Raw genomic sequence first — 23,342 nt, forward strand, 5'->3', positions numbered from 1 at the left:
ATATACCAAATTAAGATTCCATTGAATGGATTTACCACAGTCTGTTTATCCATTTAATAGCTGATACACGTTTGAATTATATCTTTTTTTTGGCTTTTATGAGTAATGCTGTTATTAACACACACATACAAGTCTTTGTGCAGACACATGTTTTAATTTCTCTAGAAGTGGAACTGCTGGACTATGTAAGTAATATATGTTTAATTTTTAAATAAATTGATAAATTGTTTTCCAAAGTGTCTGTATGGTTTTCCATTCTCACATGCACTGTGTGAAGGTTCTAATAGCTCAGCATCCTCATCAGTATTTGGTATTTCCAGTGTTTCTGACTTTGTGACAGTGAGTGTGTAGTGTTATTTCATGGTATGTTTGCTTTGAGCTGTTCTAATCACCATGTTGAGCATCTTTTAATGGATTCCATTGAAATCTTTTGCCCATTATTAAGCAGAGTTGTTTGTCTTATTATTATTTAATTGTTCTTTCTACAATCTGGATATAGGCAAGTGCAAATGTAATTGTGGTTTTTGCTATTGAAAGTAATGGCAAAACCCACAATTACTTTTGCACCAACCTAATATGTAATTTGTCAAGTACTTTCCTACTTCATCAGATTTATGTTTTGCAAGCATTTCTTTCAGTCTTTGGCTTGCATTTTATTTTCTTAACAGTGTTATATGATAAGCAAATCTAAAAATTTTGGCAAAGTTCAATTTTCCATTTTTCTTCTATGATTTGGGCTTTTTCTGTCCTAAGAAATAATTATCTACCTAAAGATTGTGAAGATTTTCTTTTGTTTCCTTCCAGATGTTTTATGGTTTTAGTTCTTACATTTAAGTCTACAATCCATTAGTAATTAATTTCTGTGTGTAGTTTAACATAAGAGTCTAAGTTTATTTTTATACAGGTATTTATTTAATCTAGAACCACATATTGAAAAGATTTTCTATTACTTGTTGAATTATCTTGCCCTCTTTATTCAAAATCAATGCACCATGTTAAATATGAGTTCATTTATGTATTAGTCAGGGTTCTTCAGAGGGGCAAAAACAATAGGATAAACACACACACACACACACACACACACACACGAAAGGGAGTTTATTAGGGAGAATTGGCTCATGCAATCACAAGGTGGAGCCCCATGATAAGCTGTCTGCAAGCTGAGGAGGTAGGAAGCCAGTAGTGGCCCAGTTCAAGTCCAAAAGCCTCAAAAGCAGGGAAGCCAACAGTGCAGCCTTCAGTCTGTGGCTGAAGGCCACAAAGATCCCCTGGCAAACCACTGGTGTAAGTCTAAAAGTCCAAAAGCTGAAGAACCTGGAGTCTGATGTCCAAGCAGGAGGAACGGAAGGAAGCATCCAGCAGGGGAGAAAGAGGAAGGCCAGAAGACTCAGTAAGCCGGCTTATCCCACCTTCTTCTGCCTGCTTTGTTGGAGTCATGCTGGCAGCCAAATGGATGGTGCCCACCCACACGGAGGGTGAGTCTTCCTCTCCTAGTTCACTGACTCAAATGTCAAGCTCCTCTGGCAACATTCTCACAGACACCCAGAAACAATACTTTACCAGCCACCTAGGCATCCTCGATCCAGTCAAACTGACACCTAATATTAACCATCACAATTTATAAATGATTAATTCTGTTCCATTGATTTATGTGTCTATCCTTATACCAGTACCACATTATCTTGTTTATTGTTGCTTTATTGTGTGTCTTAAAATCAGGTAACATAAGTTTTTCAACTTTGTTCTTTTTTTTGAAAACTGCTTTGTTTCTCCAGGTCCCTTGCATACTCACATACGCTTTAGAATTGGTTTGTCAATTTCTAAAAAAGTATGCTGGGAGTTGGATTGGAATTGTTTTGACCAGTATAGGAGAATTAACATCTCAATATTGAATTTACCAGTCCAAGAACATATATATAAATGGAAGTATTGTTTGAGTCCTCTCAGAAGTAGTCTGTAATTTTCAGTGTTCAAGTCTTGCACATTTTTGCATGCTTTTCTTTGCTATCGTAATCATGGATTTTTAAAAATTTAATTTTCCAAGTGTTCACTGTTAGTTTATAAAAATGCATTTGATTTCTTATATTGACCAGATTGTAATGAATTCTTACAATTTTTATGTTTCCTTGGCATCCATTTTGAATACAAATTTAACTTTCTTATCCAGAGAAAGGACTCAGCTAACCCTGGCACAGTTTCTGTTCTACACCACACCCAAATGGCTTAAGCTGGTGGCCAGAGATGAGAACTTAGAGGCATCTCTCCTGCCTAGCAGACTGGGCTCCCACTTTCCTGCTGTTTCCTTTAAACAAACTAATCAGACATTTGCCAGTAATCTTAAAGTGATCCACACTCTACTCCCTGCTGGTTGCCACAGGCTTTCCTTTCTCTCTACCTGGCCCTCCATTCCTTCCTGGCATGACCTGGGGATGGATGACTGCACTCTTGACTCATTACATTCTCCCTGCCCAGGATCTGTAAGTAAAATATAGGTAAAAGGAACAACAATAAATAGGCTTTTAGTAATGAGGTGATTAAGGTGTAGGGAAAGGGGAAATATTCTGTAGCCCTATGATTAGGTCTGTTTATTTATTTGGCCTTAAATAAACAGCTTTATTTGGAAGTATGATCTTTCATATGCTGTCATTAGTTTGGTAGCCAAATCAGTGGTAAGGTGCTAAAGTCAGAGAATATTATTTGCAGTGATGCACTAGGTAATATAGCAATGAAGTCACCAAAACTCTGGTGGCATCTGTATATAAAACATAAAAAGTTAAGTTTAAAAAGGCCAAACAGAATTCTCTGAAGAAAAGAGTTACTGAAAGAAAAGCCCAACAGAAGCAGATGTTCAGTATTTCACAAATCATCATTGGCACATTATGGGGCTTCTTATAAAGGAGCAATTTAGGTGCGTAAGACGACAATGTCATATGCAACTACTGAGATACTGGCGAAAGACTACTTCAAGGATGATGGCTGGAAATGGGGTAGGAGTCTGTACCAAACAAGGTAGCTCATGCCCCACTTTCCAATGATAACATCGTTCCATGTATTGTGGAACTGGCTGATGCCATCAAATCAAAACCCAACTATAGAAAAAAATCGTAAACAAGATTTTTTATTGCAACTTGACAACAGCATCCTTTAGTCTGAGAGTGGTTAAGGATGCATGGTGCAATATTTAAATAATACTTCTGGGTGGATGCCTTTTAAAGCAAATTGAAATTATCCATGTTTCTCACTAAAAGGTCTCCACCTTCAAGTGTTCCTTCTGATAAGACAGAATGCATCCATAGCTAATCACACCCTTATGCTAATCAATAATTTTATCCTTGCTCAGACACTCAGATGGACCTTACAGTACTTTTAATTTCATTTACCCTGATCTCAGCTTACATAGTATTATCTTGATGAGTTTTAATACTATATTTTAATCTCAAAATACATTATTGTTTTTGTATCACAACGTGAAACTTAACTTAGACTTACTCATATATTTCTTCATCTGCTCTTCCTTCCAGCATTTTTGCCTCTCATCTAAGGTCGTTTTCCTTTGCTCAGGTGGAAATGTGGGGAGAATCTACCAAACAAGGTAGCTCACGCCCCACGTTCCAATCATAACAGAGTCCCATTGTCTAGAAGGTCCCTTAGTGTGAGTCTGTGGTGATAAACAATGTCAGACAGGGTCTGGCTCTGTCACCCAGGCTGGAGTACAGTGGCACAATCATAGCTCACTGCAACCTTGAACTCCTGGGCACAAGAGATCCTCCCACCTCAGCCTCCTGAGTAGCTGGGACTACAGGCACACACCACCATGTCCAGCTAATTTTTAAGAAAAAATTTTGTAGACTCAGGATCTGTAACGTTGCCTAGGCTAGTCTCAAACTCCTGTCTTCAAGTGATCCTCCTGCTTCAGCCTCCCAAAGCGCTGGGATTACAGATGTCAGCCACTGTGCCCAGCAGTGTGTTACTTTTCATATCGTTCAGTTCCTTGCTAAAATGTTTGCTATGGTCTGAATGTATATGTCCCTCTCACTCATATGTTGAAATCCTAACCGCCAAAGTGATGGTATTAAGTGGTTGGGACTTTGCGAGGTGATTATAATGGGGTTAGCGCCTTTAGAAAGAGGCTTGAGGGAGCCTGTTTCTCCCTTTCATTTCATCTACCATGTGAGGACAGAGCAACAGGGCACCATCTAGGAAGCACAGAGGCCCTTTCAGACCTCGAACCTGCTGGTGCCTTGATCACAGACTTCTCAGTCTCCAGAACTGTGAGCAATATCTGTTGTTTATGAATTACCCAGTCTAAAGTATTGGTTGTAGCTGCCCAGATGGACTAGGAAAATGTTCAAGCTTAGCTTTCATTTCTTCAAAGTCATTCCTGACTCCTCTATTTCATGATGCCCCATAGGACATCCCATTAGCTTCATCTTCAAGATAGACTCAGAACATGACATCATTTTGCCATTCCCACTGCTACAGCCTTCTTCTGAGCAAACATCATGCCTCACTTGGATTCCTGCAGTAGCCTCCTCCTGGGTCTCCCTGCTTCCTACCTGCCCCTCCAGTCCATTTTCCTCCTTGTGGCCAGAAACATCCTTCTATAATGCATGTCATACCATGTCGTGCTTTGCGCCACCAAGGAATGGCTGGCTCTCCGTTTCACTCAGAGTAAAATCCAAAATCCTTGCAAGCACCTGCAGGGCTTGCTGTTTGCCTCGGTGTTGGCCTCTACTTCCTGCCCCCTCTGCCTCGGCCACTCTGGCCTCCTCGCCATTTCTCTAACACACTGGGCACATGCTCACCATCAAGTCATCACAGCAGCTCATCCCTCAGCCCAGAAGCTTCTTTACACAGACACCACATTGCGGATTCCTTCACCAGTTCCAAGTCTGCTGAATGCCTCGTCTCCATGGAGCCTACCCTCATGGCCCTAGTCTCCCATCATCCTGCTGTGTTTGCTTTTTCTCAGAGCCATAGGTCACCTTCTTTCATCGTAGTACCTATTTTTCTCATTTGTTATCATTAATTATATGCTGCTCACCCAATAGAATGGTAGTTCCACACTTGCAGGAATTACTATTAATTTCTTTTGTGGGTATATCTCCTAGTAGTACCTGAAGCACAGGGATCTACATTTTTTTTTTTGAGATAGTGTCTTGCTCTGTCATCCAGGCTAGAGTGCAGTGGTGTAATCTCGGCTCACTGCAACCTCTGCCTCCCAGGTTCAAGCAATTCTCCTGCCTCAGCCTACCTAGTAGCTGGGAATGCAGGTGTGCACCACCACAACTGGCTAATTTTTTTGGTATTTTTAGTAGAGATGGGGTTTCACCATGTTGGCCAGGCTGGTCTCGAACTCCTGACCTCAGGTGATCCACCCACCTTGGCGTCCCAAATAGCTGGGATTGCAGGTGTGAGCCACAGTGCCCCACTCACATATTTGTTGAATGAATAAATGCATTATTTAATTTATTCAATCCTTTCCCCAAATGAAACTCCTTACAAAATGCACACACACAGCAAACACACAGAACTGAAGAAGGCAAAGTGTTTATTTTTGACAGTATTCCCTCAGTTTTGCAATATTTTGGTTTGAGCACTAGGATCCTGTGGAATACAGCTGGAAATATCACTGGCCCGGCTGTGCTTTAACTGTGAGTTATTATTATAAGCTAACACCCATTGTACCTGCTCGTGAAGTCCCGACACAGTGCATCACACATAGGGCTGAAGTGAAAGATTCAGTAAATCCACAATCCCTTCCATTAACTTGGTGCTTCATTATGTGGACGTCCATTCTTGCTTCCCCAGACCTCGTCACTGAGGAAGGAAAGGAGGAACGGGTATAAGAAAAGCAGTGGGCTGGGGTCCCCATCTGGGGAAACACTAGGCCCTAATGACCCACAACACCCCTTCCTTCCCCTGGCATGCGCCCTGCAGCTCCTGGTGTTTTTCTTGGTGGCCTGAGAGCCACCACCCTCACCACCGCAGATCTGCCCTGTCGACGCCCCTCCAGTCCTGGCTCCCATCAGCTTTCCCTCCAGCTGCTAATGCTGACCTGCGAATGCCATCAGCCACGGAACACTGTAATGCTAGATAGTGTGGAAACTCTGGCCCAATTCCCTCTGTTACTCTTCATCACCTCTTTTGAGAAACTCAGGACAAGTTCCCCACTGGCTGAGGCAGAAGTACAATCCCAAAACATCTGTTGTGGGTCTTGTTGTGTCCTTTGAAAAGATGGGCACCTGTCCATATGACCTTATTTGTAATATAAGGTCTCTGCACATGTAATCAAGTTAAGATGAGGTCATTTGGGCAGGTCCCAATCCAATACAACTGGTGTCCCCTTAAGAAGAGGACAAGAGTCAGAGATAGAGACACTCAGGAAGAAGACAACCTTGACAGCAGGGCAGGGATTAGTAATGAGCTACAAGCCGAGGAAAGCTGGGATTGTCTGCCAGGACCAGGAGCTAAAAGAAGCTGGAAGGGACCCACACAGGGTCTCAGAGGGAGCCTGGCCCTGCTGACACCTTCATTTCAGATTTCCAGCCTTCAGACTGTAAGAAAAGCTATTTCTTTTGTTTTGAGCCTCCCAGTTTTGTAGGACTTTGTTAGGGCAACCCTAGCAAATTGGCAGAATGTCCACTCCCCGACAGGTGCTAATACTGCCCCAAGATAGAACTCCACCATTCTCCTTCTACACTGGTTTCCCCATGTTGGCATTGCCACCCCCAAACCCTCCTTGAGGTTCCAGGACATTCTGCTGCTTCTACTCATGCAAGAGCATTAATGTTGGGATACCCAAGCCCAGTGACAAGTTCTCAAAGGGGAATCTACAGTTACTTCTAGGCCTGCCCGGTCCCCCTGCAGAGTGACCCCCACAGCTCGCCAGCATATCAGCACTCTAGGGGGCTGCCTGACAATCCATGAGAATTATGTAAATATTAATTATGGTTCATTTGTAACGATCCTCCTGCCTCGTTCATATCTTCCATGACCTCAACACAAGACAATACATTAAAAAGCAAATATCACCACACTGAGAGTGAAGTGATGAGGCCCTGCAAAAATAATTGAGACAGATGAAATCTAAGAATTGACATCACATTAAAGTATTTTGTCCTCAAATTTTTTAAACAGTAACAGATACAAAGAGAAGTACAACAATCAAAAGATTTTGTGTCTTCTGGAAAAGAAATATGATGCAATTTCACAGAACTGAGTTTGGCTGTTCATTTAGCAAAAACATCAACATCTGCAGCCATGAAGTCTCTCTATTCGTTCTGTCTCAACCTTCCATCTGGAAAAATAAGCATTTAAAAATTTGTAAAATCTTTCATGTTTCCTTTGCATTCTTTTCCCTCCTTAGTCCTTCCTTTCAATTAATAAAATTAAAATACATTGACTAGCTAGCTAGAGTCACGGTACGGCTGAGGATTTTCCTAACCAGCAGTGCACATATATTAGAGCCAAGAGGCAGTGATCCTGCAGGCAGTCTGATGTATTGCAGCAGAGCCAAGCGCGGAGGTGCAGACGTCAGTGGCGCTCCAGCGGAGGCTTCCTAATGCACAAACTACATCTTCGGCGCCTGAGTTCCGCGCCTGCGTTCCCTCCTTGCACACACCCAGGAGTCTGATAAAAATGAAGCACGCGGAGGACACCGAAATATCTAGAAGGCACAGAGACAGTCGAGAAAAATGACTGGCAGTACATGTTTTCTAGACTCATAATCTTTATACAGGATCACTGTATGTTTCTGTGAGTTTCTATGTACCGAGGGTGTGCTTACGTATGTGCACGAGCCACACACACGCACGCATATACGCATATACGCACACATGCACATACACACATGCACACACAGGTACATGCGCGCGCGCGCACACACACCCACACCCACACACTGTGCGGTCCTCCTGAAGCGGACGAAAGGAGTGCGCATACTGAGCTTCCCTCTTGGAGAACGCACACAGCACAACCTCCAGTGGATTTTCCTCTCCTGGTGGCAGCGCTACGCAGGACGCAGATGGTCACTGCTCTGCCCCGGGACCCGCCCCGCCTGCGCCCTGCCGGCTTCCCGGGCTCTGCGTGTGAGCAGCCTCTGTCTGGTCTGCGCGGCTCCCTCGCGTCTCTCCACCGGGTGGACGTCTCTGAGTCCGGCTCCCGGGCGCAAGGCTGGACCGGTGGCTCCCCGGGCCAGGATCCGCGGCTGCGCGGATGACGCGCACCGCTGAGAGGCAGGGGCGGAGTCGGCCACCGGCAGGCGCCCACCCCGTCTTGTCCTTGGCGAATGTCAGCGGCGCGACCCGCTCCTCCGCCCCCGCCGGGCCCATCTCCTCTCCTCAAAAGGGAACCCCCCTTTCTCCCCACTGACATCGACATCTATCCACTTGTCTATTTGTACAAGTTTCTAAAGTGTATCATTTCACCCCCTTGGATGTAAAAAGTGAGCTAATAATTTTCTAGCAGCATTCCTTATGTCAGCCTCTCTAATTTTGTATAAAAAATCATTTTGCAATGGGACCAATGTTAACTCATTTATGAAATATATCGGTTGCTAAAATGGAATATTCCACTGAAGTCCATCAATCAACATGGGAATATAGGTCTTATATTTATTGCACCTAATCTACTTTTGCTTAGCACAGTTATTACTCATATCAGAATATGGGTCTAGACGTGAATGACGGAAGTTATATTTGAAATCGTGTCTTAAGGGTAGATGTGCTCATACCAATTTCTTTTTCATTGTGCACCCCAAAATTGCCAATACCATGTTCAGTATAAAATACATCATCTTTGGCACCCACGGGTCACCCCAATGATGCACACAAGTGAAGATGCAAATATTTATCTTTCCTCTCACGGATCCTCCCGCCCCTCTCTTCCCCCTTGCAGTGCCTTCCTGGCTCCTTTGCTGGGGTGGAAGAATATGGAGGTGGGGGGCGGGTTTGATGCTTCTTAAAAACACATAAGCTGCCTCTCTCATCTGGCAATCATTGACTTATTAACTCTTATTTAAAAAGTTCACACAAATCCAGAGAACTTGTCCTGCTATTAGAATGCAGTGAGAACTAGATGATGCGTGGAAGCCGTCCAACTGCGCAGGGCAATGATCCTAGGCGGTGGCTACTGGCGGACAAGTGCGCCCCTGCGGCAGCTCCCAGCCTGGGTCTGCAGCTCCGGAGCGCTGCTGTTTTCGCTGGACCCTGAGAAAACCATAACTCAAGACCAGAAAGGTCTGGAATCAGAAAGAACAGACCCAACAACTCTTCTCCTGGGCATCCTATATGTCCTTTGAAGACATCTGGAGAAACGTACAACACAGGCTGGGAAGAGGAAATTAAAATGATCATGAATATATACAAAATATCAGGCCACTCTCCTTGTAGCCACTTTATCCTAAAGCGGTAGCCCTCTGCCCACCTGACATGTAGTCCAGGCTTTTAACTGAAGACCATGCCTTGAGCTCTGTGAAGTTTTGATGAGCTGCGAGCCAGCAGAGGCTGTCCCAAAGGTTCCGGGAACACTCGCCCATCACAGGCAGGACAATTTCATCAGGGAAGCTCTGGAGACCTGGCTTCAGAGTGACCAGATGACGGGCTTGCACACCCTTCACAGTCCCCTGTTAGATGACCCCCTGAATATATATGGCTGCTCACAAAAGGCAGTTCCCAAGAGGCGGAACATATTTTTCTGTGTCCAACTCTGGAAGCTGGGACCTCCCTCTCCAAGGGTCCTTGCCCCAACAGCTTAGTCCCTGGACCCACTTTGACTTTGCTCCGCCTCCACACTCTGGTTGAGTCTCTGACCAAAATGAGGAAGGGGCTGCACTGAGATTCCTTTGGGGGTTCACCTGGCTTCCCATCTCCCATGGCTAATAAGTGCTGTCCAGTGGCTTGTTGGAGGACAACCATTAATTAGATACACCAGCGCCGATTTATCTTATTAGAAATCTACAGGCAAGTAGCCATGAGAATGCAGAAGCTTTCAGGATTCCTAGCGTTCCAGATCGCCTTAGTTGCTGACGTCTTTGCTCCTTGATTTGCATTCATAGCTGGGGTTTTGTTTTGTGTCAGTAACACAAGCATCAGGGCAGGGCTGCTCCAAAGTCTGTGCCCACAACCCCCACTGATGCAATGTTTACATAGATTTGTGTTGCAGTAGCTTGAAATATCTGTCGGTTCCCTCTAACCAACCGATGTGCCTGCAACCCCCCCTTTTTTTTAGCCTTTTATTGTTTGCAAAACCAACAACTTTGCAAAACCATTTCCAGGGAACGGGAGGACCAGCTCTGCATCCGTGTAGAGCTGCACCAGCCACAGCAAGCTGAGCTGTTTATTGCTGCGACTTTCAAAACATAAAGATAAAATATTTGAAGATTTTCTTGAAAAGGGGAAAACGCAGCTCTAGCCCCCTCCATTTGCCGCGGGGGGCGAGGAACGGGGGTGTCGTCCACGTGCCAGACGTGACGGCCTAACGGTTTGATTTATGAGTCTGATAATAAAAATCCCATTAGGCTCCTCTCATTGAGAAAAAGGAGCAGAAGAAAAAAAGCTGTGTGTGTCACCGAGCAGCATTGACGCAGGCGGCTCTGACGGCAGCAGCCGCGGGCGGGCGGGGGGCCGAGGGGGCCCGCGAGGGGCGCGCGACGGCCGGCAGCTCCAGCGCAGGGTCCCCTAGCCGCCCCCGTGCCTTTTCAGCTCCCGCCCCCGCTGTCACCATTCCCTCGACCCACACGCACCAGTGCACTCGCCCTAGCACGGCTCCTGAGTCCCCCAGGCACCCTAGCCCCCGCTACTGCAGCCCTGCACCCCTCTGTAGTGACAGGTGTCACCCTATGTGATCCCCCTGCCCCTGCGGACCCCTAGTCCTCTGAGGGGAGAGTGAAAGAGGGAGGGACCTGGGAGGGAGCAGTTCACAGCCCCCCAGGAAGGGGTCACAGCCCTTCCCTCCCTCCAAGGAAGGAGGTAGGGCTGGGAGGCTGGGGTCCTCTGTTCCCAGCCCCCGGGGGGTTGCAGTCACTGGAACCTCCCCCACAGGCCCAAGCTGCCTGCAGATAGGGCCCGCAGCCCCTTGTCCAGCAAGCATCCATTGTTCACGGGCTGAGAACACGTTAGAGTCAGGGTTATTTTTCTATTTAAAAAGTCATCTGGGCAGGAAAAAAGAGTAATGCGCTGTGCTCGGAGTGCGCATGTGTGATCCAAGACCCAGTGCCTGCACCCACGCGTGGTTCCCCGTGGACAGAGCCGGGCCTCAGCCTGGAGCTGCGGCCACTACTCCCCGGCAGTAGGAGGACCTGGGCCCCGGGCCAGCCCTGAAGACGGTGCGGGGACAGATGCCACTGCTGGGCCCAGGCACAAATGCTGCTTCTGGTATCCAGACAAAACAAGCCAAGGACTGCACAGAACATCTGGGGTTCCAGACCAGTGGTTTTCTCATGGTCTCCGAACAGAATGACTGACAAGATGTACTCCTAGGGACACTAGAAAAAGAATTTATCTGTGAGGCCTGATTCAGCCCTCCAGCCTTAAAGTTTTACATGTCTACTTGAAATGTAGCGAGATTGATAAGGAATTAGAGAGACTGATAAAAAACAGGCCTTAAAATTCCACTATTAATTATCAAAAAAACTAAAAAATTCAAGTGCGTCCAACTCTGCAATTCCGAGTCCATAAGTCATTCTATAAACATTTTAATCAGCCAGTGCCTAAACTTCCCCCATCAATCCCGCTACACTACATCCACTTGGGGAGGGAGATGTGCCATTCGTAATGTCCCAGGGACATGGAGCTTTCAACCCTCCTGGGGGAGAAGGCACCCCATGTCCCTGGAACTAAAAACGGGAATGTCTGATGCTTGTGCACCAGGATTCACAACAGCCGTCGCCAGTATTCACCATAGTCGAGAGGAAGGACCAGCCCAGTGCCCCTCACCGATGAATGAGTACACAAAACGTGGTGCATCCATGCAATGGAGCATTAGCCGTAAGGAAGGGAGCACTGACCAGTGCCCAACATGGATAAGAACATTGTGCTCAGTGAAACGAGCCAGTCACAGAAGGACAAACCCTGCAGGATTCCACTTACATGAGGTCCCTGGAGTAGACAAATTCATAGAGACAGGAAGTGGAGTGGTGGCTGCAAGGAGCTGGGGGAGGGGTGTCGGGAGTTATTGTTCAATAGGTAGAATATTGTTCTGTTAGGGATGATGAAAAATGTTGGAAATAGATCATGGTGCTCGTACCACAACATCATGAATTTAATCAATGCCGCTGAATTGCATCCTTAAAGATGGTGACAATGGAAAATTCATATATATATGTGTGTACACACACACACACATATATAACCACAACAAAACAAACAAACAAATATGAATGCCAGTTAGCACTGATACTTCACCCAGGTTTCCTCTTGAAATTGCCTTCTGAGAACAGCACCCCCAGGCATGGTGTTAGCACCCTCAGGCACCCCCAGCTTGAAATGGACCCTCTGCCTCCTTAAAAACAAAGTGAGATAAGATACCAAAAGCCACCAGGGCTCTCTCGCTCATTTACATCTGTTACAAAGATCTCCCTGTCTATTTGAGAATTTGGGGGAGCAGACTACATTCTTACACCATTTGGCTCTTGCCTTCAATAGTGCCTCACTACGTGCACCGCCGAACAAAGAATGGATTTTCTGAAGAAAAGTAATTTTGGTGTTTTTGGTTACTGCTAACCTAAGTGTATTAGTTTTCTATTGCTGCTGTAATAAATTACTGCAAATGTGGTAGTTTAGAACTGCAAAAATCCATGATTTGTGATCTTACAGATTCTGCAGGTCAGAAGTGTAAACTGAGATGAAGGTGTGGGCAGGCTCTGTTCCCCTGGAGGCTCTCAGGAATCCCTCTCCTGGCCCCTGGCTGCATTCCTCTGCTCATAGCCCCTTCCTCCATGGTCAGAGCCCACCAGGCTCCCTCTCCTTCTGAACAGCTGAGGAAGGAGCTCCTGTCTTCAGGATTCACATGAATAAATTGGGCAGGCTCACCTGGATCATTTAGGTTGGCCTCTCCATCTCAAGCTCCATGCCCTTGACATCTGCAAAAATCCACTTTGCAAAGTCACGTGACATAGTCACAGGCTGTGGGGATTAGGACATGGACATCCTGGGGCCATCTTTTTGCCTACCACACTAAGGAACCTGTTCTAGTTTATGATTTTATGTGAAGGAATATTGCTTACGGGAACTCAGAGTCATTTAAGCCTGCTTGCTCACAATTTACAAATATCAGGGTAGAAATAAACTAAGGCTCTCCTGCAGTGACTTTTACTTCTTCTTCTTCTCTTTTTTTTTTTAGTGGCTTTGATCCCATCCTAGAGTCCTGGGGTGGTTGCTCTGCTATCTCCCTTTTCTGCTGAGTTAGGCTGGTTTTTGGTCCCTCTTGTCATACTGGTGATGCTCCTCCAATGAGTGTGAACCTTGATTCAGGGCTCTTCCTTACAGCTGAGGCCCTGATGGACATTCACAGGCTTCTGGGTGCAGCCTGCTGGGGAATGGGACAGCTGCACAGGCAGGAGCTCATTGTTTCAGGATAGTAGTGGGGTGGGACAGGCCTGTTTCCCGGGCCTTGGCCTGTGTAGTCTCTTAGGAACTTTTACTCAGTAATGTCTTGGGCTTGCTTATTACTTGGCTGTCACCTTTTTGAAATTCTAAATAATTTTTGAATAAGGGGCCCTGCATTTTCATTTTGCACTGGGCCCTGCAAATTACATAGCCAGCCCTGGGTGAGTGAGATGTGCTACCCAGCTACCAGCCTGTCTCCGCAGCCGGGCTCTCCATCCTGAGCATCACTCACCACCAGGAGCTCTGCCCTGAGCACACTTGAGCCTAGACACAGTGGTTATTCCAGGTTCCTGCCATGAATGCACCACTGGGGGTGAGGAGGATGCAGGCCTGGCTGCTCCTCTGCTCTCATTAGTCAGCAAGAAAGGCTCTGCTGCTATAACAAGTGACCCCACAATAACGTGACTCAATGACAAAGACATGGACTTCTTGCCTGTGTCACAGTTCTGAGTCCTGGGATCCCAGGTTTGCAAGGCTGCACTTGGCCTGGCTTAGTGGCCTACAAGGAGAGGAAGGAGGCTACAACAGGCGACTGGGCTTGGGCAAGGGCACAACAACTTCACTCCTGTTACTCAAGCAAAGGTAACCCATGCTGGCCACATCTAACTGCAAAGGAGCCTGGGAAATACATGGCCTTTGTTGGGCTCTAATTGGGCAGAGGGGAGGGTGGGTTTTGTGAAGGATCTCCATTGCACCAGCAGCTTCCCTATTGGTCTCCCTTCACTCCCTCCTGCCCCCTCATCATCCCCCATCCTCTGATTCCCTTCTCATTCCCACTGGCTTTGCCTCTCCAGAGTCCTCACAGTCTCCTCCTTTGAGTGCAGAGACAGAGTCTCGCTCAGTCGCCCAGGCTGGAGTGCAGTGGAGCGATATTGGCTCACTACAAACTCTGCCTCCCAGGTTCACGCCATTCTCCTGCCTCAGCCTCCCAAGTAGCTGGGACTACAGGCGCCCGCCGCCACACCCAGCTAATTTTTTGCATTTTTAGTAGAGACGGGGTTTCACTGTGTTAGCCAGGATGATCTTGATCTCCTGACCTCGTGATCAGCCCGCCTCGGCCTCCCAAAGTGCTAGGATTACAGGCATGAGCCACTGCGCCCAGCCTAAAATGTGTTTTCTCATTTTCTAGATTTTGGTGCAGGGCCAGGAGACAGCCATGCATTCTCAGTTTACTGTCCTTCTAAAAACTTGCAAAGGCAATGTGGGATGGATTGCATGGCTAGGGGAGAAGGGAAACTGCTGGCCTTTTGCAAAAGAGAGAACAAATCGTCCCCTTCTTGCTTAAAACTCTTTGATGACCACCCACTGCCTTAGGATAAACCCAAGTCTGAGTGTCAGTCCCAAGGCTCCATGTTATCTGCTCCTTTCCTTCCTTGCTGCCTTGTGCACCCGTTGTCCCTCAGTCTCCAGAAGGCCCTTTCTGTCCTGAGCAACCTCACATGCTGCTCCCTCCACCTAGGTCCTCCCTCCCCTCACCTCTTTCCTGGCTGTGGCTCCTACTGTTTCGAGGCTCTACCAGAAACGTCACTTCAAAGAGATCTTCTCTTCCTATTTTCCATCCCAACTGCATTTATTGTGATCAATGAATACATGGTGTAATTTTCCTTCCCAGCACATATTACGACTTGTAGTTATGTATTGACTTATATATTATTCCCTTTGATCGGTCCCTGTCTTCCCAACCCCCAACCCCATACACTCTGGTGGGCACTGGCTGTGCTGTTTGCTTGCAGCCTGTGCTCCGTGCCCAGCACGTGGGCAATACTCAAGAAGTGTGCTTTTTCTAACTCAACAATGACAGAAAGGGATCCTAGGCCCTTAGACTGAGCTATACCAGGCAAAAAGAGAGCGCTTACTTGTAGGTCTGAATTCAGATTCCCACTCTTTATCCCCAGTGATGGCTACTGCAAAGCTGAGAACTAGAAGCAGGGTTGACCCTACAGTCTCGTCCTATGGGCTGCGGCAATAATTGGCCACACTTCTGCTTTTCTTCCTGCTTCTTCATTTTTCAACCCATAGGCAGCATGTTTCCCATTTTCTGTCATCTGTGAACACTGCTAATTGTATCCTTTGCTTTTACAATTACTTGCTGTTGAAATATTTTATTAGCTATTTTCAGAATGTATTTAAGAAATAAAAGACAATTGTTAGATGCAAGCAATCTCTTTTAAAAAAAGAGACTTAGCGCCAGCGAAATAAATTAAAGATGTTCATTGCAAGCACTCCTCAATTTGTATAGAATTTCCTCATACACATGGTTATATAAGACTTTCCATCTTTGATCTTTGTTCAAGCTGAAGATGTGCACATATACGCCATAATAATTCTCTTACAGCACTCATTGTATATGTTTATGTTTTATTTTAATATTACTATGGTTACCAAAAGAAGTAATCAAAAAATTTTGGATCAAAGATCCAATTATAAATGGGTTACATGCCATGACAGCATGTTCTTTTACTTGTACATTAGTCAAAATCTTAGCATTTCTCTATGGAAAATTCCAGATTTGCAAGAGAATCCCTAACATTTAAAGCCTTAGTGTGTTGAGAAATGCCTCAAATCCAAGAGAAGCAACTTCACAACTTTCAATGCCATATGATTTATTTTTGACATAAGGAAATCCTTGTGTTGCATTGTTGCAGATAGCACAGGGGAGGAGGAGTTGGAAGACAAACACTTAATAAGAAACAGCAGCGAAGCATGTTCCCAAACATCTCCGACTTTCAGTGCAGCTCACTAGCATGTGTTGCCTACATATAAAAAAAATTATTCCCAAAGCGTACATAGTTGAACATAGGATGTCCAATTTAACTTTGAGCAAAATTCTGCACTTTGTAATTTATAAGAAGACACTTTTTATGTTGGCATTTAGCTGGGCCTAGCAATTCTTTTATCTTTTTTTTTTTTTTTTTGACAACTCTTCTCTCTGTTCCTTAAAGACATTTGGCCTCTAATTGATCAGTGCTATCTCTGTTATTGCATATCAGTTACTATTCTAAAGTCAAGATGTTTTGATATATAATAGCTCTTTTTTCACAAATTGACCCAAATCTGTACTCACTAATGGGCAGCAAGAGTGAAATCTCACAAGAAAATGGAAGTAGTTGAACAAAATACTTTATACCAAATCAAAACATGTTCAGTATGATGAGCACAGTGCGTACTGTATTTAACTCCTGCCTGGAAACCATCGGAAAATCATTTCATGCTAAGACAGATGAAAACGTAAGTGATACACCAGAAGCCCCCTTGACTTCTATCTGCCTGATTTTGATTCTACGTCTGTTGTGCGCCAGGTGCCTGCCGCATGCTGGAGACTGAGAACAGAGAGGGACATGGACCTGTCGCGGGGTTTAGGGATAAAGCTGAGTGATTGCATTTCCAAGTTCTGTTGGGGGCTGCGTGCTTTGTCCACGTGACACAGTCATGCTACCTTCTGCTCTTGTGGGCAGAGGTGGTCTGTGACACAGTCCTGGCCAATGAGGTGTGAGCTGTCTGCTGGAGGTTTGTGGAAAAGATTTTCTTTTTCCTAACAACATCAACAGTGATGCCAGTTGATGTCAACCTCTCTTCCCTCGTCTTCATACCTTGAACACAAAATGGCACCTGGATCTCCACAGGGAATCTTGTCCACGAAAGGAACAGTGGGAGGAAGAGGAACAATGGCATCACCAAACGGCTGACTCTGGTGTTACTGGGTCTCTGACTGGAAGCAGCAACCACCTCCTTTGAGAACATACTGTTCTGTGAGAACAAGAGGCTAGGGTTTCTGTTCTAGATCACATCTCTTACCACACACAGGCACACGCAGACACACACACACACAAACACACACACACACACCCTGACTGCCATAATACAATGGGATAAAGTATGCCCTGTCGTAGGTTGTTCTGAGGAGCTATCCAGCTTCCTCCCAAGGTGGAGGGTGAGAGCTTCCAGGAGCAAGTGGAGTAGAGCATCGCAGAGGGAACACAGCCAGCCCGGCAGACCTTGGCCTGGGAAAGGAGCCCAGGCAGGATGTCCTGGCAGAGGACTGAGCATCAGTAAAGGACAGAAGCATGAAGGAGCTGGCATGCTGGGAGCTCCAGGTGTTTGTGTGACTGGAGAAGAAGGAGCCCACGGCCAGTGGAGGAAGACAGAGCTGGAGGAGTGGGCAGGAGCCCGCCATGAAGGGCTCACTGGGTTCACCTGGGCTGGGGTTTTGTCCTGAGGAGAGTTTCTGGATGTTGTTAAGCTGCTCATATTTCCATTTCATACAGTTATAATGAAGGCTGGGACAGAGGGAAAACCAAGGAAGGGGATGTGTCAGGTGGCCTCCGTGGAGTCTCAGTGGAAAATGAGAAGGGCCTAATGCCAGCCACTGGGAATGGAGAGAAGGAGGGCTTGAGTGATGCCTGGCTAAGGACAGTGATGCAGCGTCTGCAAATGATTGGAGGCAGGTGGAAGATAAAGGCAGACTGGACCTTGGTGTCTTCCAGGGTGGGGAAAGGGTGGGAAGCACAAGGAGGCTTTCACAGGAGCCCCTGGGACAATGAATGAGAAAGCAGGACGGCACTTGGGGCCTGGCTGGAGTTGGAGATTATGTCAGTCCTACATCCCAGAGGCTGTGAGTAAAATACCACAGGGGCCTTAAAGCAAGAGACTGGGCACTACCTCACCCAGGGAACAGTGACATGGACTCGATGGACTTGGCCAGCACAGCCAGGCTGATCCTCTTCCAGAAGACAAAGCCCTTTTAGAATCAGAGTTTCAAAGTCCTTGATAGAGGTAAATTTTATAAAGTATACATCAGCCATATTGATACATTCTCTTTCCTTCCCACCTGCACTCTTCACTTTCCTTCTACCAAGGGGAGGATTCCATTTTATTTCCTGGCCACTGAGTTGGGCAAAGGATGTGTTGGGAGTGGACATACATAATATCCTCTCCTCTCCTCTTCTTTCTTCCTCTTCCTTCCTTCTTTCCTTCCTCCCTCCCTTCCTGCCTTCCTTCCTTCCTTCCTTCCTCTCTCCCTCCATCTCTCTCTCCCCCTTTTTCTTTCTTTCTTTCTTTCTTTCTTTCTTTCTTTCTTTCTTTCTTTCTTTCTTTCTTTCTTTCTTTCTTTCTTTCTTTCTTTTTCTTTCTCTCTCTCTCTTTCTTTCTCTCTCTCTCTTTCTACTTTCTGTTTTTATCTTCCTTTCTTCTTCCTTTACCTTTTTCTTCTCCTCTCCCTTCTTTCCTGCCTCACTTCCTTTCTTCCTTTACAGCCTTTGTTTGTTAGCCAACTATGCTCAAAGTTCAAAATCTCAAGATTCCGAACTCAAAAATTATACTAAAAAATTCGAGATCTTATGGAAAGGCAAGAAAAAATATAAATACTTTCCAATGAATCAAAGGTGGCTGGTCTCACACCTCCTAGGTGGAAAACACGATCTTCTTTAAAATGACTTTAGAGAGCTGTACTAGTTCTCTTTTTTCAAAGTTTCATTTTTAAATAATTTATTTCTTACTGAGGATCTTCAAAGAGGGGGAGGGAAATTCTTTCCTACTTTCTTAGTGCACTCACCACCAACCTAACACAAGTTACATGAAGAATAAAAATGTTTTAAGACCAGAATCTTACAGCTCAATGAGTTTAGCCCTTCCATTTTATAGACATAGATGATAAGATTCAAAAAGGTGAAATAACATTTCTAGAATTAAACAGTGAGTTAACAGTGGTTAGGACAAAAATGAACGAAAAAACCCAGGTTTCCTGAATTTCAGTTAAATTTTTTTGTCTTCTCACTATCTTGAAAGGGAGATGTTTCAAAGACTGTAGACATATAGAGATATGGGTAGATGACAGACAGATAGCTAGCTAGCTAGATAGATAGGTGATAGATAGGTGATAGATAGATAGATAGATAGATAGAACTTTGTGATTATGCCTACAAATGACACACACACTTGATTCTTAAAACAAACTCATTATGTAATTATGAAAATTATTATTTTCCCCCCATTTTACAGACAAGGAAACAGAGGCTTAGTAGCATTAAATGACTTTCCCAAATTCACAGAACAAGAACATGTCAGAATTGAGAACAGAAATCACATTTGGTTCTAATCAATTTATTTCATAGATAGATAGATAGATAGATAGATGAAATCTTGCTCTGTTGCCCAGGCTGGAGTACAGTGGCACAATCTCTGCTCACTGCAACCTCCGCCTCTCGCATTCAAGCGATTCTCCTGCCTCAGCCTCCCTAGTAGCTGGGATCACAGGAACACACTACCATACCTGGCTAATTTTTGTATTTTTAGTACACACTGGGTTTTGTCATGTTGGCCAGGCTGGTCTTGAACTCCTCACCTCAGGTGATCTGCCTGCCTTGGCCTCCCAAAGTGTTGGGATTACAGGCATAAGCCATTGCACTCGACCTATTTCTAGTATATTTTATTACATAATATGGAGGACACCAGATGGAAAATAAATATGCTCGATTTAGTAGACTAGTATTACAGAAACATACTTTTATATTCTATACTCTCAAGTTCATCAGAGCCCAAATTGCTTGAGGGTAAAGTAGGCCTTATATCCTAACCATTCCAGCTGGGACAACCAAATTACTTCCTTAAAACACATTAAATATTTTTAAACTAATGCAAATTGATATGGTTTGGCTCTGTGTTCCAACCCAAATCTCCTGTTGAATTGTAATCTTCAGTGTTGGAAGAGGGGCCTGAGGGGAAGTGATTGGATGATGGGGGCTGACTTCCCCCTTGCTGTTCTGGTGATAGTGAGTGAGTTCTCACAAGATCTGGTTTTGTAAAAGTATGTAGTACTTCCCCCTTTGCTCTCTCTCTCCTGTTCCACCATCTGAAGATGTGCCTGCTTCTCCTTCACCTTCTGCCATGATCCTAAGTTTCCTGAGGCCTCCCTAGCCATGCTTCCTGTTCAGCCTGTGGAACACTGAATCAATTAAACTTCTTTTCTGCATAAATTATCCAGTCTTAGGTAGTTCCACACAGCAATAGGAGAGTAGACTAACACACAGATCTATCATGCTTTGGAATTTTTATTTATTGTTCTTTAAAAAAGAAAATGATTGGTAAATTAGAAGCTGGTACAAAACCTTTGAAGAATAATTTCACAGTATCTAATAAAACTGTTTGCAGTTACCTGTACACCAGCAAACCTGCTTCTTCTAGGTCTACACCATGAAGTTATACCTCTCATAGAATAAGCATCTACATGTGCAAAGTAACTCATTGCAGCATTATTTGTAATTGTGAAATATTAGAGATTACCTAAATATAAGTGTGCAAAGTAACTAATTGCACTGTTATTTATAACTGTAGAATACTGGAAATTAGCTAAATGTTCAAGCACAGGATACTGGCTGAATGAACTGTGGTACATACACACTGTGGAGTTCTACACAGCTCTTGAAAAAAGGATGAGGATGATACTGATAAACTGATATGGAGTGATTTCTAGAAAATATTATTAGGTGAAAAGCAGCAAATTGCAAAAGAGCATATATAGTACACTGAGTTATATAAAGCAAAAAGAGAAAATAAGAAAATAAATTTTTACCTGCTCACCTTTACAACAGGAGATGAAATTCAGATAAACCTGAATACAGTGAAATTTGCTTCTTACAGAGTCTGGGAATGGGAGGGAGATGGAGTGGAAAGAATACAGTAGGAAGGACTCTTCTGCCTGTATTTCTTTAAGTGCAGTTTTGGCTTTTGAAGACATACTCAAAAAAATATTCAAACAATGACATTACATCAGTAAGAATGGAAAGAGAGAAAAACCCTAAAACTGAAATGAAATTAAAACAAATGAACTTAATCATGTTTCCAGTGAAGGGCAATAAAAGGGAAATCAACTAGATAAACACAGAATTTAACTATAGATCCTCCAGATTCTGTACTGAGTGGTGAAAGAAATCAGGGGGAGGAGTTGCAAACAAATCCTGACCTTTATTTAGTAGTGCGTTTTGTTGTGGAGGCATGGGCAAGCAATTAGGAAACTATTTTAGATGCACTATAGGATACAGCAAGTGAATAAATACATTGATGTTTCTGGGAACCAGGGATTTCACTCTCATGAAAGAGACATAGACAAATGAATGGCTCCTAATTTCAAAAATAAGTACATGTATGTACATGTGCACATGTATGTGTTTGTGTGTGTATGTGTGCATGCATGTACATGCACTTATTGCTTAGATCTGTCTGCTGCAAGGGCCAGGAAGAAAAGACACCCCAACAGCCATGAGCACACCTAGTAACTGTCTCGGTCTGTAATTCCATTAAAAGGAACCAGTGTTCTGAGAAATGGCTGACCCCAGGGCCTGGAACAAAGTAGGTACAAATGAGCCGAAAGCATCTTATTATGCCAGAAAGTAAGGAAGTGTTTAGAAATGGTGGGGGCATGCCATGAGGATGTAGGAGCCAGGTTGAGGGGATTCTCATTGGCCCTTTTAATGGATCAAATACGAGCATCAAAATAATATATAAAGGAACGAATTATGAGTGATTCAATACGGGAATTCATGAGTCCAAGATACTTGTGCTATGAATAAATAGGTACATACATTAGTCGTTGAGGCACAAGGAAGTGTTTTTCCCTGTATGAGGGCTGATGTGGAAGAAGTACTGAGTTCAAACATCACCAAGGCAGGAGTAGACCAAGCAGGAGTCAGGAGTGGGTGCTGAGTTAGGGAACTGAGTTGAGGAGCAGGATCCTCGTTTTGTCTTCTCGGCTACCCAAAGGCTGCTTATTGGTTGTACCTGAAACAAAAAGAGTAATTATAAAATGGGAAAGTGAGATCATGCATCGATCAGAATTCATACCACCCATGGGACATAAGTGCCTCCAGATTTGAAATTCGGAAACAGACACCACCTCACCTCCATAGCAGTCCAGCTGAGATGGCAGAACCCTAACCCATGCTGAGAAATGTTGTATTAAAAATAGAAGGAAGATGCCAGACACAGTGGTTCATGCCTATAATCCCAGCACTTTGGGAGCCTGAGGTGGGAGGATTGCTTGAGCTCAGGAGTTCAAGACCAACCTGAGGAACATGGCAAAACCCCAGGCATACCAAAAAGTAAAAAAATTAGCTGGACATGGTGGCGCAAGGCTGTAGTCCCAGTTACTCGGCAGGCTGAGGTGGAAGGATCCCTTGAGCCACGCAGGTTGAAGATGCAGTGAGCTGAGATTGCATCACTGCACTCCAGCCTGAGTGACACAGTGAGACCTTGTCTGTATTCTTCAAAAGTGTCTATGTCATAAAAGAAAATTTCCAGACATTTTCCAAAGAAAAACTCCAGAAATTCTCCAGATTGAAGGGCTGTAAGAAATAGGGCGGATAAATGCCATCCTTGAGCCCTAGACTGTATTCTATATGGGACAGCAGGATGGGGAGAACATCGTAAAAGACATTATTGCGTCAATTGACAAAACTGGGATATGGGTGATGGGTTAGATAAAAGCATTGTAGTAATGATGTTAATTTAGTACTGTTGATACTAGTACTGTATCTATATAAGAGATTCTCTTGTAGGAAGTTGCACTGAAGCATTTGGGGGCCAAGGGCCTAGAGACATATAATTCATCTTTGGCTGTTTTATAAAGCGAAGGATGAGGGTGCACGTGATAGACTAAGAGGGATAAGACGTTAACAAGAGGTGAATCTGGGTAACAGATGTTATGAGTGTTTTTGGTATTATTTTTATTCTTGCAACTTTCCT

General features: G+C 44.6%; 1 pseudogene; it reads right to left on the reverse strand.

Annotated features, from left to right (window-relative positions):
- The window catches only part of LOC105506811, a 58,749-nt pseudogene extending 50,416 nt beyond the window's left edge, over positions 1–8,333 (reverse strand).
- Positions 8,334–23,342: the final 15,009 nt, after the last annotated feature.

Source organism: Colobus angolensis, unplaced genomic scaffold (assembly GCF_000951035.1).
Source record: "Colobus angolensis palliatus isolate OR3802 unplaced genomic scaffold, Cang.pa_1.0 Scaffold14, whole genome shotgun sequence".
In the NCBI taxonomy this organism is placed as follows: Eukaryota; Metazoa; Chordata; class Mammalia; order Primates; family Cercopithecidae; genus Colobus; species Colobus angolensis.